The sequence below is a fragment of the Schistocerca serialis genome, chromosome 1 (assembly GCF_023864345.2).
Source record: "Schistocerca serialis cubense isolate TAMUIC-IGC-003099 chromosome 1, iqSchSeri2.2, whole genome shotgun sequence".
NCBI classification, from domain to species: Eukaryota; Metazoa; Arthropoda; class Insecta; order Orthoptera; family Acrididae; genus Schistocerca; species Schistocerca serialis.
In genome coordinates, this window is record NC_064638.1 from 1,130,426,627 (window position 1) to 1,130,440,278 (window position 13,652).

At 43.3% G+C, this 13,652-nt stretch overlaps 1 pseudogene; it reads left to right on the forward strand.

Moving 5' to 3' along the window:
• The first annotated feature begins 660 nt into the window (after positions 1–660).
• LOC126428382 (5S ribosomal RNA) lies at positions 661–778 on the forward strand (annotated as a pseudogene).
• The last annotated feature ends 12,874 nt before the right edge of the window (positions 779–13,652 follow it).

Genomic DNA, 13,652 nt, shown 5'->3' on the forward strand with positions numbered 1-13,652 from the left:
TTTCCAAATTGCTGCCGAGAATAATACAGAAGAGTGGCAAAGAAAACTGAGGATCAGTTAGATGACGATCAGTTTCGCTTCAGGAAAGGTAAAGATACCAGAGAGGCAGTTCTGACGTTGCAATTGATAATGGGAGTAAGACTAAAGAAAAATCAATACACATTCATACGATTAGTCGACAGGGACGGTGTAAAATCGTGCAAGATATTAGAAATTCTGAGAAAAATACGGGTAAGCTGTAGAGAAAGACGAGTAATACACGATAGGTACAAGAACCAAGAGGGAACGAAGTGCTTGAATTAAAAGGGGTTTAACACTGGGATGTAGTCTTTTACCCCTAGTGTTCAATAGACACATCGAAGACTCAGTGTCGGAAATAAAAGAATAGTTCAGAAGTGGAATTAGAATTCAAGGTGAAAGGATGTCAGTAATAAGAATCGCTGATGACGTTGCTATCCTCAGCGAAAGTGAAAAAGAATTACGGGATCTGTTCAGTGGAACGAATAATCTAATGAGTAGAGAATGTGATCTGAAAGAAGATCGTAAAAAGACGAAATTAACGAGAAGTAGCAAAAATGAGAACAGCTAGAAACTTATGATCGCAACTGGTGGTCACGCAGTAGATGAAGTCAAGGGATTCTGCTCCCTAGACAGCAAAATGCCAACGGCCTTGCCGCAGTGGTAACTCCGGTTCCCGTCAGATCACCGAAGTTAAGCGCTGTCGGGCTGGGCGAGCACTCGGATGGGTGACCATCCGGTCTGCCGAGCGCTGTTGACAAGTGGGGAGCACTCGGCCCTTGTAAGGCAAACTGAGGAGCTACTTGATTGAGAAGTAGTGGCTCCGGTCTCGGAAACTGACATACGGCCGGGAGAGCGGTGTGCTGACAACAGGCCCCTCTATATCCGCATCCAGTGACGCCTGTGGGCTGAGAATGACACGGCGGCCAGTCGGTACCTTTGGGTCTTCATGGCCTGTGCGGGAGGAGTTTAGTTTTTTAGATTTAGACAGCAAAATAACTCATGAAGTACGGGGCGAGGAGGACACAAAAAGCAAACTAGCCTTGTGCAAAAAGCGCATTCTTGGTTAAGAGAAGTTTACTACTATCAAACATAGTCCTTAATTTGGGAAAGAAATTTTTGAGAATGTACGTTTGGAGCACAGCAGCAATGAAATATGGACTATGGAAAAACGGAAACAGAAGAGAATCTAAGCGATTTCCTGCTGCAGAATAATGTTGAAAATTAGGTGAACTGATAATGTAAGGTATGAGGAAGTTGTCCGGAAAATAGGCAAGGAAATGTATATATGGTAGCCACTTACAAGAAGAAGGGACAGGATAATGGGACATCTGTTAAGACATCAGGGAACAACTTCCATGGTACTAGAGAGAATAGTAGGTAAAAACTGTAGAGGAAGAAACAGACTGAAATACATGCAGCAAACAGTTGAAGACGTACGTTGCAAGTGCAGTTCTGAGATGAAAAGATAGACACAGGAGAGGAATTAGTGGATGGCCGCATCAAATTATTAAGTACACTTAAAAGAAAATCTTGTGACATTTCCGCTATATGTTGGCGGTAGTATTCGCATGTGCGGCACGAGTGACAGTTCAGCAGCACAGTAGACCACTTTTCCGTCCAATAAATCAGGGGGTGCAATATATTTAGCCTCGATCTTTATGAGCTTGTGGAAGTCGTATCTGTGCTTTGCATTATGGATTTTGTGCCGTTAACTGCAACAAATTAAGAAAAGATCGTTAGTTTCAGTAATCTTCGTAGTTTATTTGTTGCTTCATGCTTCAGTTATGCTTCAAACTCATTAAGTCTCAACATAGACGCTAGTACCACACTACACTTCACCATATGTAGATATTACAAAACATGAATTTCTCGTATCACAGCTGACAAACGTTTCCTTTCCGTTTTTTCATGCCAAATATGACGCTATTGTCCAACTTCAATACAAATTTTCCATTCGGATTTCAGTGTGTGTGTCACTGATGACTGTTCAAATTTAGGTTAAATCTTAAACAGATGTTGGTAACTTCAACGTTATACCTCCACTTCTTCGTAATGATCACATCCTACATGAATATAGCTGAATATAACTATTTTCAACAGTTTAAGGAAATTAAGCACGCTTTTTGTTGTAGATACTCGTAAAGACAAAATTACGGTTCATTTTTGTCTTTTCTCTGAACATGATTTTTTTAAGTTTGAAATATTGTCTCAGTATCACAAAAATTCAAACATGAAATTGGTAACAATATTTGTGTGATTCAAGTGTGTTTCAAAATTTATATTTGAGACGCAATTTACGTAATTAACATTTGAATTTTATCCCAGCTCAACAGCTTTGATGTAATTTAAAATGTATTGTGTTTACGTAAATTTTGTAGTTAAATATTTCATAGTATAATGTGTAAACTATTATTCCTGAAAACTTTCGTCAGATTTTGGGTTTTTTACACAAGACTTGGTTCTTCACGAATTGTATCAAGTATTATCCACAGTTAAATTCCTTCTCAAAGCATTATTTTTAAATGTGTAGATGACACCCGACATGGTTGTAGTAATTTTTCAGAATAATATACATATTACAGTTGCGGAAAATTATAGCCGTGAATAAAATAATCATTGTAATTACTGTACCCAGAAAATTTTCTTTTCTTTATTAATACGCTTGTTCATGAATTAAACATTATGAAATGCCATAAGCATGAACATCAAAGATGCGGTCCGATGTGTATTTCTTCATCTAACGTTTTTACTAGTTTGCTCTGGATATAATACTTTGTATTTCTCGCTCAAAATAACGTAAGATAACTTTGTTTCGTTAACACTTTACGTCTACGGAACAGACTGGGGAAACTTTCTTAGCCATAAATTCTTCTCCAGTGCTCTGAGCACTATGGGACTTAGCTTCTGAGGTCATCAGTCCCCTGGAACTTAGAACTACTTAAACCTAACTAACCTAAGGACACCACATGCCCGAGGCAGGATTCGAACCTGCGACCGTAGCGGTAGTTCGTTTCCAGACTGTAGCGCCTAGAACCGCTCGACCACCCCGGCCGGCGCTTTGTCCAAGTTTGCTCTTGTTCTTATTATACACCCTGGAAAATACTGAAACAAATTAAAGAACAGATCAGATTTTCCAAGAGAATCTTTGTGCCTGTAATGGTAAAACAAAGCATTTTCAGGATGCTGGTTTCCATCAATTAATGGGAATTACTTAACATGGTTCCTCCTAAAAAATGGGCTACTGTTGTTATTCCAAACATCTGTGTTCAAAGTATCGAAACACTTATGTCTAACTGTACAGCTGTCCCAAAATATTATCCTGTTGGTACTGATGTGTAGGACTCTAAAATGCAATTTGACTGCATTTTACAAATATAAATAAACTGAAGCGCCAAAGAAACTGGTATAGGCATAGGTATTCAAATACAGAGATATGAAAAGAGGCAGCATAAAGCGTTGCGGTCGGCAACGTCTATATAAGACAACAAGTGTCTGGCGTAGTTGTTAGATACGTTACTGCTGCTACAATGGCAGGTTACCAAAATTTAAGTGAGTTTGAACAAGGTGTTATAGTCGGCGCATGAGCGATGCGACACAGTATCTCCGAGGTAACGATGAAGTAGGGATTTTCCCGTACGACCATATCCGGATCAGGAATCCGGTAAAACATCAGATCTCCGACATTGCTGCGGCCGGAAAAAAAATACTGCAAGAACGGGATCAACGACGACTGAAGATAATCGTTCAAAGTGATAGAATGCAACCCTTCCGCAAATTGCTGCAGATTTCAGTACGAGGCCGTCAGCAAGTGTCAGCGTGCGAACCATTCAACTAAACACCATCTACATGGACTTTCGATGCCGAAGGGTCACTCGTGTGCCCCTGATGAATGAACGACACTAAACCTTACGCCTCGCCTGGGCCCATCAACACCTACATTGGACAGTTGACGACTGAAAACATGTGTCCTGGTCGGACGAGTCTCATTTCAAATTGTATCGAGTGAATGGTCGCGTACTGGTATGAAGACAACCTCATGAATTCATTGACCTTGCATGTCAGCAGGGGCTGCTCAAGCTGGTAGAGGCTCTGTAATGGTGTGGGGCGTGTGCAGTGGGATTGATGTGGGACCCATTATACGTCTAGTTACGACTCTGACAAGTGACACGTACGTAAGCATCCCGTTTGATCACCTGCATCCATTCATGTCCATTATGCATTCCGACGGACTTGGGCAATTCCAGCAGGACAATGAGACACCCCACACGTCCAAAAAATTGCTACAGAGTGGCTCCAGAAACACTCTTCTGAGTTTAAACACTTCCGCTGGCCACCAAACTCCCCAGACATGAACATTATTGAGCATATGTGGGATGCCTTGCAACGTGCTTTACAGAAGACATCTCGCCCCCTCGTACTCTTGCTGATTTGTGGCCAGCCATGTAGGATTCATGGAGTCGATTCCCTCCAGCACTGCTTCAGACATTATTCGTGGCCATGCCAAGTCTTGTTGCGGCACTTCTGCGTACTCGTGCGGTCCCTACACGATGTTAGGCGGGTGTACGTCTCTTTGGCACTTCAGTGTACAATCAAAAGAAGTCTACCTTTTTCACAGTTATATAGTTTACATTGGGACCTTGCAGGAAAGCGGTCTTAACCCAGATGCAGTTCTCGTGGGCAGAGTGTTGAGCGACAAAGGTTAAACGCATTTGAGAAAATGTGTGACTTTGTAGGGATATATGCTAAATAATAGAGACTATCTTCTCTGTGGCAGCGACGAATTAGAAGAGCAAGGTAGAGGCAAAGCCTAAAAAGAAGAGAGAGATGAAAAAGAAATGCAGATGTCATAAGCCGCCGGCCGGAGTAGCCGAGCGGTTCTAGGCGCTACAGTCTATAACCGCGCGACCGCTTCGATCGCAGGTTCGAATCCAGCCTCGGGCATTGATGTGTGTGATGTCCTTCGGTTAGTTAGGTTTAAGTAGTTCTAAGTTCTAGAGGACTGATGACCTCAGAAGTTAAGTCCCATAGTGCTCAGAGCCATATGAACCATTTGTTACCTAGATTTGTAGGAATGATGTTTGCACTGCGCGCTCGAGGATTTGCGTTGTTGGTACCGTCAGTGTCAAGTCTTGCCTTTAGGTGGATATCGACCAACGCGAGCAGCAATGTCGCGATGCGATAAACCACAATCGCAATAGTCTACAATCCGACCATTATCAAAGTCGGAAACGTGATGGCACGTATTTCTCCTCCTTACACGAGGCTTCACAACAACGTTTCACCAGGCAACGCCGGTCAACTGCTGTTTGTGTATGAGAAATTGGTTGGAAACTTTCCTCACGTCAGCACGTTGTAGGTGTGGCAACCGGCTCCAACCTTGTATGAATGCTCTGAAAAGCTAATCATTTGCATATCACAGCATCTTCTTCCCGTCGGTTAAATTTCGCGTCTGTAGCACGTCATCTTCGTGGTGTAGCAATTTTAGTGGCCAGAAGTCTAATTAAATATTCGCTACGTGAGCCAGTGTAGAGTAAAACATTTTGCCATATGGGTACCCAAAGTCGGCCGCTGTGGTTGAGCGATTCTAGGCGCTTCAGTCCTGAACCGCGCTGCTGCTACGGTCGCAGGTTCGAATCCCGCCTCGGGCAGGGATGTGTGTGATGTCCTTAGGTTAGTTTGGTTTAAGTAGTTCTAAGTGTAGGGGACTGATGACCTCAGATGTTAAGTCAAATAGTCCTTAGAGCCATTTGAACCATTTTTCGTGCTGCAGTGCAGGATTTTATACATCGCAGGACTCTGAAACATAGTAGGTACGTTTATTAATCGGTGCGTTTGCGGAGTACGCTGAAAAAAATAGTTCCATTTCCTGTCACCATGTGAACAAATGGCGCTGTAAGCAGTCAGAATTTGGTGTGGATGCAGGAAAAGGGACGAAACTATCAAACACGTGATAATGGTGGTTCTGGCACGTTTGTTCGCATGTGGTCAAAAGTTACAACTTGTGTTCATTATGGTCTCCTGACTCAGCAACATGATACATGCTTAACATGGCGTGGTCGACATTTGGTAATAGCATATCCGGTATAATCAGAGAGATATGTCGTCGCATGCTATCCTACAGAACAGTGGGAATCCGGGTACATCCCTGATAGACGTGATATTTTAGACATTCCTACAACCAAAAACCACATGGATTTAGGTCGGGGGATCTGGAGGGCCACATCTATTGATATTGCCTAGAGATGATGCGGTCATTACCGAAGGTTTCACGGGGCAAATCTTTCGACTGGCAAGCGACATGTGGTGATGCACCATCTTTCATGAAGACAGTGATGTGGACACAGATGCCTTCTTGCAAAGCTGGAATCACGTGTTACACAAGGAGGTTTTAATAAAGTGCAGCTGTCACAGTGCACCTAACAGGCCAGCGAGGAGTGACCTCGAAGATAAACGGACCAAGAATAAAGGAGCCTGTGAAACCACACCAAACTGTCACATAAGCTGAGTGCAGTGGATGTTTCTGTACAACATGTGGCGGAGCAGAACCTTGTATATGACGGTTCTGTGCATTGATGGCAGCATGCACACAAAAAAAAAAAAAATCCCAGCAACATGTCAACCGTTTCTATGCATGACAGAAAAAGAAGGGAAAAGTCACGGTGTTGTAGCAAATCTACTTGATGCACATTCTGAATCTTGTAAGGACACCAGCAAAAAAGATGCCTCAAAATATTTTGAGTTGTTGACAAGGAAAGAGACATTTTCCGTGACATATCTAGAGCGCAGGCTGCAGAATATAAGGCATGTGCTGTGCGGTCAACTACAGCAACTGTATCAACAACTGCCGACAGAACCACCTCATGCATCTGTTTCTTCATATTTCTTGATCATATTCTTTGCCCATTTATTGCCATGGGGCCGGCCGGAGTGGCCGAGCGGTTCTAGGCGCTACAGTCTATAACCGCGCGACCGCTTCGATCGCAGGTTCGAATCCTGCCTCGGGCATGGATGTGTGTGATGTCCTTCGGTTAGTTAGGTTTAAGTCGCTCTAAGTTCTAGAGAACTGATGACCACAATAGTTAAGTCCCATAGTGCTCAGAGCCATTTGAACCATATTGACATGGGGCCTCTTCACAGCTGTATTGTCGGCGATATCCTCGCAATGCAGCGCTGCTATTGCAGCAGTTCACGGTCTTTTTTTAATTAGCAGCCATTCTGTTTCATACAGAAAACGTCAGCCTTCTTAACCCTTCACACGAACACTCACTTCAAAAAAGAAATCAACACGTGTCGGTACCTGACAAACAGTATACTGCCGTCAAAATGGGAAACATTTCATATACTGACTGCTTACAGCTCCATATCGTCACCTGGTGCCAGGAAGTCGAACTATTATTTTTCAGCATACTCTGGAGGCGATCAGATTAATGAACACACCAAACATGTTTCAGCATCTAGCGATGCATGCAGCCCGCACTACAGCACGCGGAACACCGTCCTTGTAATTATAACCACCTGGCATACCTGTGTTCGACTTCCAGCGTCCGTTACACACTTTCATACTCATTTATTTTTCAGGGTCCGCATATTCATTCATTAAATCACACATGCCCGTAGCGTTTTTCAGCTCTCGTGGGTGACACGACCCGTATTTTGTTACAGATGCCAAGTTTTGGATAGTGTAATTAATGAATTTATCGAAAAAATGAAGTGATAGAAAAGCTAATAAAAGCAAGTACTGGGTTCTGGGACTCAACTTTTGAACACCTACATCTACATCTACATCTACATGATTACTCTGCAATTCACATTTAAGTGCTTGGCAGAGGGTTCATCGAACCACTATTATACTATCTCTCTACCATTCCACTCCCGAACAGCGCGCGGGAAAAACGAACACCTAAACCTTTCTGTTCGAACTCTGATTTCTCTTATTTTATTTTGATGCTCATTCCTACCTATGTAGGTTGGGCTCAACAAAATATTGTCGCATTCGGAAGAGAAAGTTGGTGACTGAAATTTCGTAAATAGATCTCGCCGCGACGAAAATTTCTTTGCTTTAATGACTTCCGTCCCAACTCGCGTATCATATCTGCCACACTCTCTCCCCTATTACGTGATAATACAAAACGAGCTGCCCTTTTTTGCACCCTTTCGATGTCCTTCGTCAATCTCACCTGGTAAGGATCCCACACCGCGCAGCAATATTCTAACAGAGGACGAACGAGTGCAGTGTAAGCTGTCTCTTTAGAGGACTTGTTGCATATTCTAAGTGTACTGCCAATGAAACGCAACCTTTGGCTCGCCTTCCCCACAATATTATCTATGTGGTCTTTTCCAGCTGAAGTTGTTCGTAATTTTTACACCCAGGTACATAGTTGAATTGACAGCCTTGAGAATTGTACTATTTATCGAGTAATCGAATTCCAACGGATTTCTTTTGGAACTCACGTGGATCACCTCATGTCTCTGGAAACCGTCTCACGTAACTGTAATTTTGGTTGGTATAATGACTGAGTAACACTGTCTGGATCACTCCCCTTTTGTTAATGAAGCCTGGTTTCGATCTAGTTAGCAGATAATCTTCAGATCTGGCTCTGGAAGGTGATTAATTTCATTATTACCACTAGTGACAGGCTGCGCCTTTCTGCACTAGATCTCAAGATGATCGGTCGTCAGATCGAAACTCCTCATCATTAACATAAACCAGGACAGTGATATAGATGGTGTGTTTCACTAATTATTCATTGAGGGTCTCACCGGTCATATCATCCACTAGAGCTGGGAAACGCTGAGAGAATCTGCGTTTCGTGGAATGTCTGTGCGCGTTCTGAGAAATAAATGAGCATTAATGGAAGTATGTGGGCCGCAGCATCTAAAGAATACCACTGGATTGGGACGACCGTCGAAAAGTCGTTCGGAAAATGGAATTGGCCGGACACCCGTAGGCTCATCTTTTTAATCAGTCACGCCGAGAAAGCCTTTGAGATCACATGAAATGTACATGTCAAAGAATCATTTGGTTCCATTAAGCACTATATGAGACCATTATCTGCCCTAACCTTGTCAGACTAGGCATGTAAGTATAAAGAGGATTTTAAAAAATGTGCCACATATTTCTTCAGGTGGTAGGATTGTTCAAAACTAGAAGAAAAGTTGTCACAGTGAACTGCCCGGAGACCAATACCTGGTGAGATATGGACCGATCCGCCCTTTCTTTACTATCGGCCTGTTACTTGAAGGAACTACAGGCACTGCTGCAGGTTGTTACCACGCATCCTCACACTTCCTTCAGCCCTTCTTCGCAGTGAATCATGCATTCTTTCAAGTTCAGCTGGCTCCATTCCGATTGTGTCTTATGCATTGGTCACACGCTCCTGTAACGTCTGCGCGTTGTCGGTGGATTGGGCATACACCAAAACAGAATGAGATTTTCACTCTGCAGCGGAGTGTGCGCTGATATGAAACTTCCTGGCAGATTAAAACTGTGTGCCGGACCGAGACTCGAACTCGGGACCTTTGCCTTTCGTGGGCAAGTGCTCTACCGACTGAGCTGCACAAGCACGACTCACGCCCCGTCCTCACAGCTTCACTTCTGCCAGTATCTCGTCTCCTACCTTCCAAACTTTACAGAAGGTCTCAGAAGTAAAGCTGTGAGGACGGGGCGTGAGTCGTGCTTGGGTAGCTCAGTCGGTAGAGCACTTTCCCGCGAAAGGCAAAGGTTCCGAGTTCGAATCTCGGTCCGGCACACAGTTTTAATCTGCCAGGAAGTTTCATACACCAAAACGTTTAAATATCTCCATAACCAGAATTCCACCAGACTCAGTTATGGTGTAAGGGAGAATCCACGACCAATCAGTCGCCCATGAAACCCTGTGTAAGGTACTGTCGTGCTCTCCGAAGAAAATGGGGTGGTGTTGAAACCACGGTCGTCGTCTTTCTGTAAGGGCTAATATCCTACAATAGCGCTGTTCATTCATCGAGCAGAAATCGGTGATACACAGCATCTGTTTATTTCTTTGGTGAAGTGTATGGCCGTATGAGCCTGTCGCCGACGGTTTCTGTCCAACCATGGATACTGAAGCATCCTGATGCCTCACCGCCAGCACTGGTCGTTGATTTGCCTATGCCCATATGTGCGTATTGTGGTAATTTACCAAGCCAACTCTTGTGAATCCTTCCTCGACCGTAAGTAAAATGCAGGCTGTGAACTGTGGACCTTCAGCAATATACAGGGTGATTCAAAAAGAATACCACAACTTTAGGAATTTAAAACTCTGCATCGACAAAAGGCAGAGCTAAGCACTATCTGTCGGCGAATTAAGGGAGCTATAAAGTTTCATTTAGTTGTACATTTGTTCGCTTGAGGCGCTGTTGACTAGGCGTCAGCGTCAGTTGATGCTAAGATGGCGACCGCTCAACAGAAAGCTTTTGTGTTATTGAGTACGGCAGAAGTGAATCGACCACAGTTGTTCAGCGTGCATTTCGAACGAAGTATGGTGCTATACCTCCTGATAGGTGGTGTATTAAACGTTGGTATAAACAGTTTACAGAGAATGGGTGTTTGTGCAAAGGGAAAAGTTCTGGACGGCCGAGAACGAGTGATAAAAATGTAGCACGCATCCAGCAAGCATTTGTTCGCAGCCCAGGAAAATCGACTTGCAGAGCTAGCAGAGAGCTGCAAATTCCACAATCAACTACAGTGGCACTTATCTGTCCGTAACTACCTGAACGTCAACTACCCGAGGCGATGGATCGGCCGCCAGGCAGCCCGTGACAGAGCACTTCATCACTGGCCCCCAAGAAGCCCTGATCTTACCCCCTGCGATTTTTTTTTATGGGGGTATGTTAAGGATATGGTGTTTCGGCCACCTCTCCCAGCCATCATTGATGATTTGAGACGAGAAATAACAGCAGCTATCCGAACTGTTACGCCTGATATGCTACAGAGAGTGTGGAACGAGTTGGAGTATCGGGTTGATATTGCTCCTGTGTCTGGAGGGGGCCATATTGAACATCTCTGAACTTGTTTTTGAGTGAGAAAAAAACCTTTTTAAATACTCTTTGTAATGATGTATAACAGAAGGTTATATTATGTTTCTTTCATTAAATACACATTTTTAAAGTTGTGGTATTCTTTTTGAATCACCCTGTATTGTAGAAGCTGTTGGCAGAACTGTAATCGGGCATGATGGTCGTCACGTCGAAGAGCTAGCACTCTTCACATACCATAGAGACAAAGCCATTTCTCGTGCAGAACTGACCATAAAGGAATATGGGTGGTACCTACAATAACTCCAATTCTTCGCTCGCAGGATCATCTTCTACTTGTCACAAACTGAGGTCGTCCATTTCCAGCGTACGAACTGAGCGAGGCCTACAGCGGTCCATTGTCCGTGCTACGAATAGTCTAGTGTCTACAAACCGCTGGAATAACCTACTGAACATTCTCTCAGATGGAATGGAGTGTTGTAGATGAAGTGTGGCATAAAATCAGGGGCCTGGCTAATACTGTCATCGGCTAACTCGTAACAGAATACCATGACTGTTATCTGCCTCGTGGAATAGCATGTCTCCATTGCACTGTTTGCAGTACAGTTTGCTAACACTGCACAATGTCATTAACCATGTTCTTCTGACTTAACACATGGGGAGCATAACCTCCACTGACTGATGTAGCAGACTGTTGCACTGCTATGACAGCGCCAGTGTCCTACAAATCACAGCTATGCAGACACACGACATGAACTGCAACTGTAACACGATCGACACATCCAAATAATACACATTATCCTTCACAAGTAAAATGGCCTGTAACAGGTATTGATACCTGAACATATATTAGGGGGACCAGAGAGTAATTCGTGTTTATACATTAAATTCTCAGAAGTGAATTGTTAAGACGTTTTTATTATTAAATTTGGAAATTTGTGTTAAGTTCCTATGGGACCAAACTGCTGAGGTCATCGGTACCTAGGCTTACACACTACTTAATCTAACTTTAACTAACTTACGCTAATGACAACGCACACACTCAAGCCCGCGGGAGGCATCGAAACACCGACGGGGGCAGCCGCGCCAACCGTGGTATGACGGCTTAGTCAATGACGTAATCACCCTCGTTTTCAAAAACAATTTTTTCTCTTAATGTGAAACTTTTCAATACCGGATCAATAAGAATCAATTGGTTTTTGAGAAAAATGGCGTTTTGAACATCATCCAAAATTTCACGTGTTTTTGCCATTTAGAAAATGTAGTGATCGGAATGAATGGATGTCCGACGGCGAAATATCGAGCAAGTAAGGTGGGTGAAGCGACTCTCCCAACCCAATTCATTAAATTTTTCAGTGCGGTCTTGCATTATCGCGTTGCAGAATAACTGCCTTTGCTGTTGACAAAATAGTTCAAATGGCTCTGAGCACTATGGGACTTAACAACGGAGGTCATCAGTCCCCTATAACCTAGAACTACTTAAACCTAACTAACCTAAGGACATCACACACATCCATGCCCAAGGCAGGATTCGAACCTGCGACCGTAGCGGTCGCGCGGTTCGAGACTGTAGTGCCTATAACCGCTTGGCCACTCCGGCCAGCTGCTGTTGACGATTGCTGGGCACTTTTCCAGATTGATTTACTCGGTCCAGTTGTTCAGAGTAAAAGTCTACTGCATTCACAGGTTCCTGGTTTCAGCAGTTCAAATGAACGACCTCCACGAAACACACAACAGTGCTGTTTTGGGGGTCTAAACATGGCTTAGCTGTACTTCGTGGTTCTACATTCGGACAGGATCACATCCGTTTGCATTTTGGATTATCGTACAAGACCAATTTTTCATCGCCAGTGTTGAAGCAATCAAAAAACGCTTCTGTATCGTGCTTCTGTCGAAGCAATAAGTTGCATGTGGTGGATCGGTTAGCTTTATATGTCTATACCAATCTGCCGTTAATGTTCTTGGTTAGTTGGTTAGTAGTGTTTCACAGTTCCTCGATTGTCTGACACAGATTTGCTTCCACATCAACGCTTAACATGCCGTTGTCTAAAGTTGTTGGTTGTCCTGGTCGATACGACGCGGAACTATCATACTTACCGGATATGAACTTAGGAAACCACCTTTGTCATTTAAGAACAGCAAATGCCCTTGAATAATCATTGCAAATGTTTTTGGTAGCAACTGTTGCGTTGTAACTTTTGTGAAACTCAAAAAGCTTACGATGCCAAGTATGTACCACTTCTGGCATTTTTCTGGCCGTTTCTCCATCAACTGCAAATAAATTTTAACATTTAATTATTTACAAGTAAACAGCTCATAATTACAGGAACTTTTCTTCTAGTTTGTACCAATACTTTCTCCTGCAGAACTGTGTGACACTGTTTAAAAAAAATCACCCTGTGTAAGAGGCCTTTGTAGGTGATATATACACTTGAAAAAGAAAGACATAAAAACACATCACGAAGGAATTAGCCGAACTGGACAGAACTCACTAGGAGTGATGTACATGTACACACAAACAAATGACTACAATTTCAAAAAAATTGGATGATTTATTCAAGAGAAAAAGCTTGAGAAACAGAGCAAGTCAATAATGTGTTGGCCTACCTCTGGCCCTTATGCATGCATTCTCCTTGGCA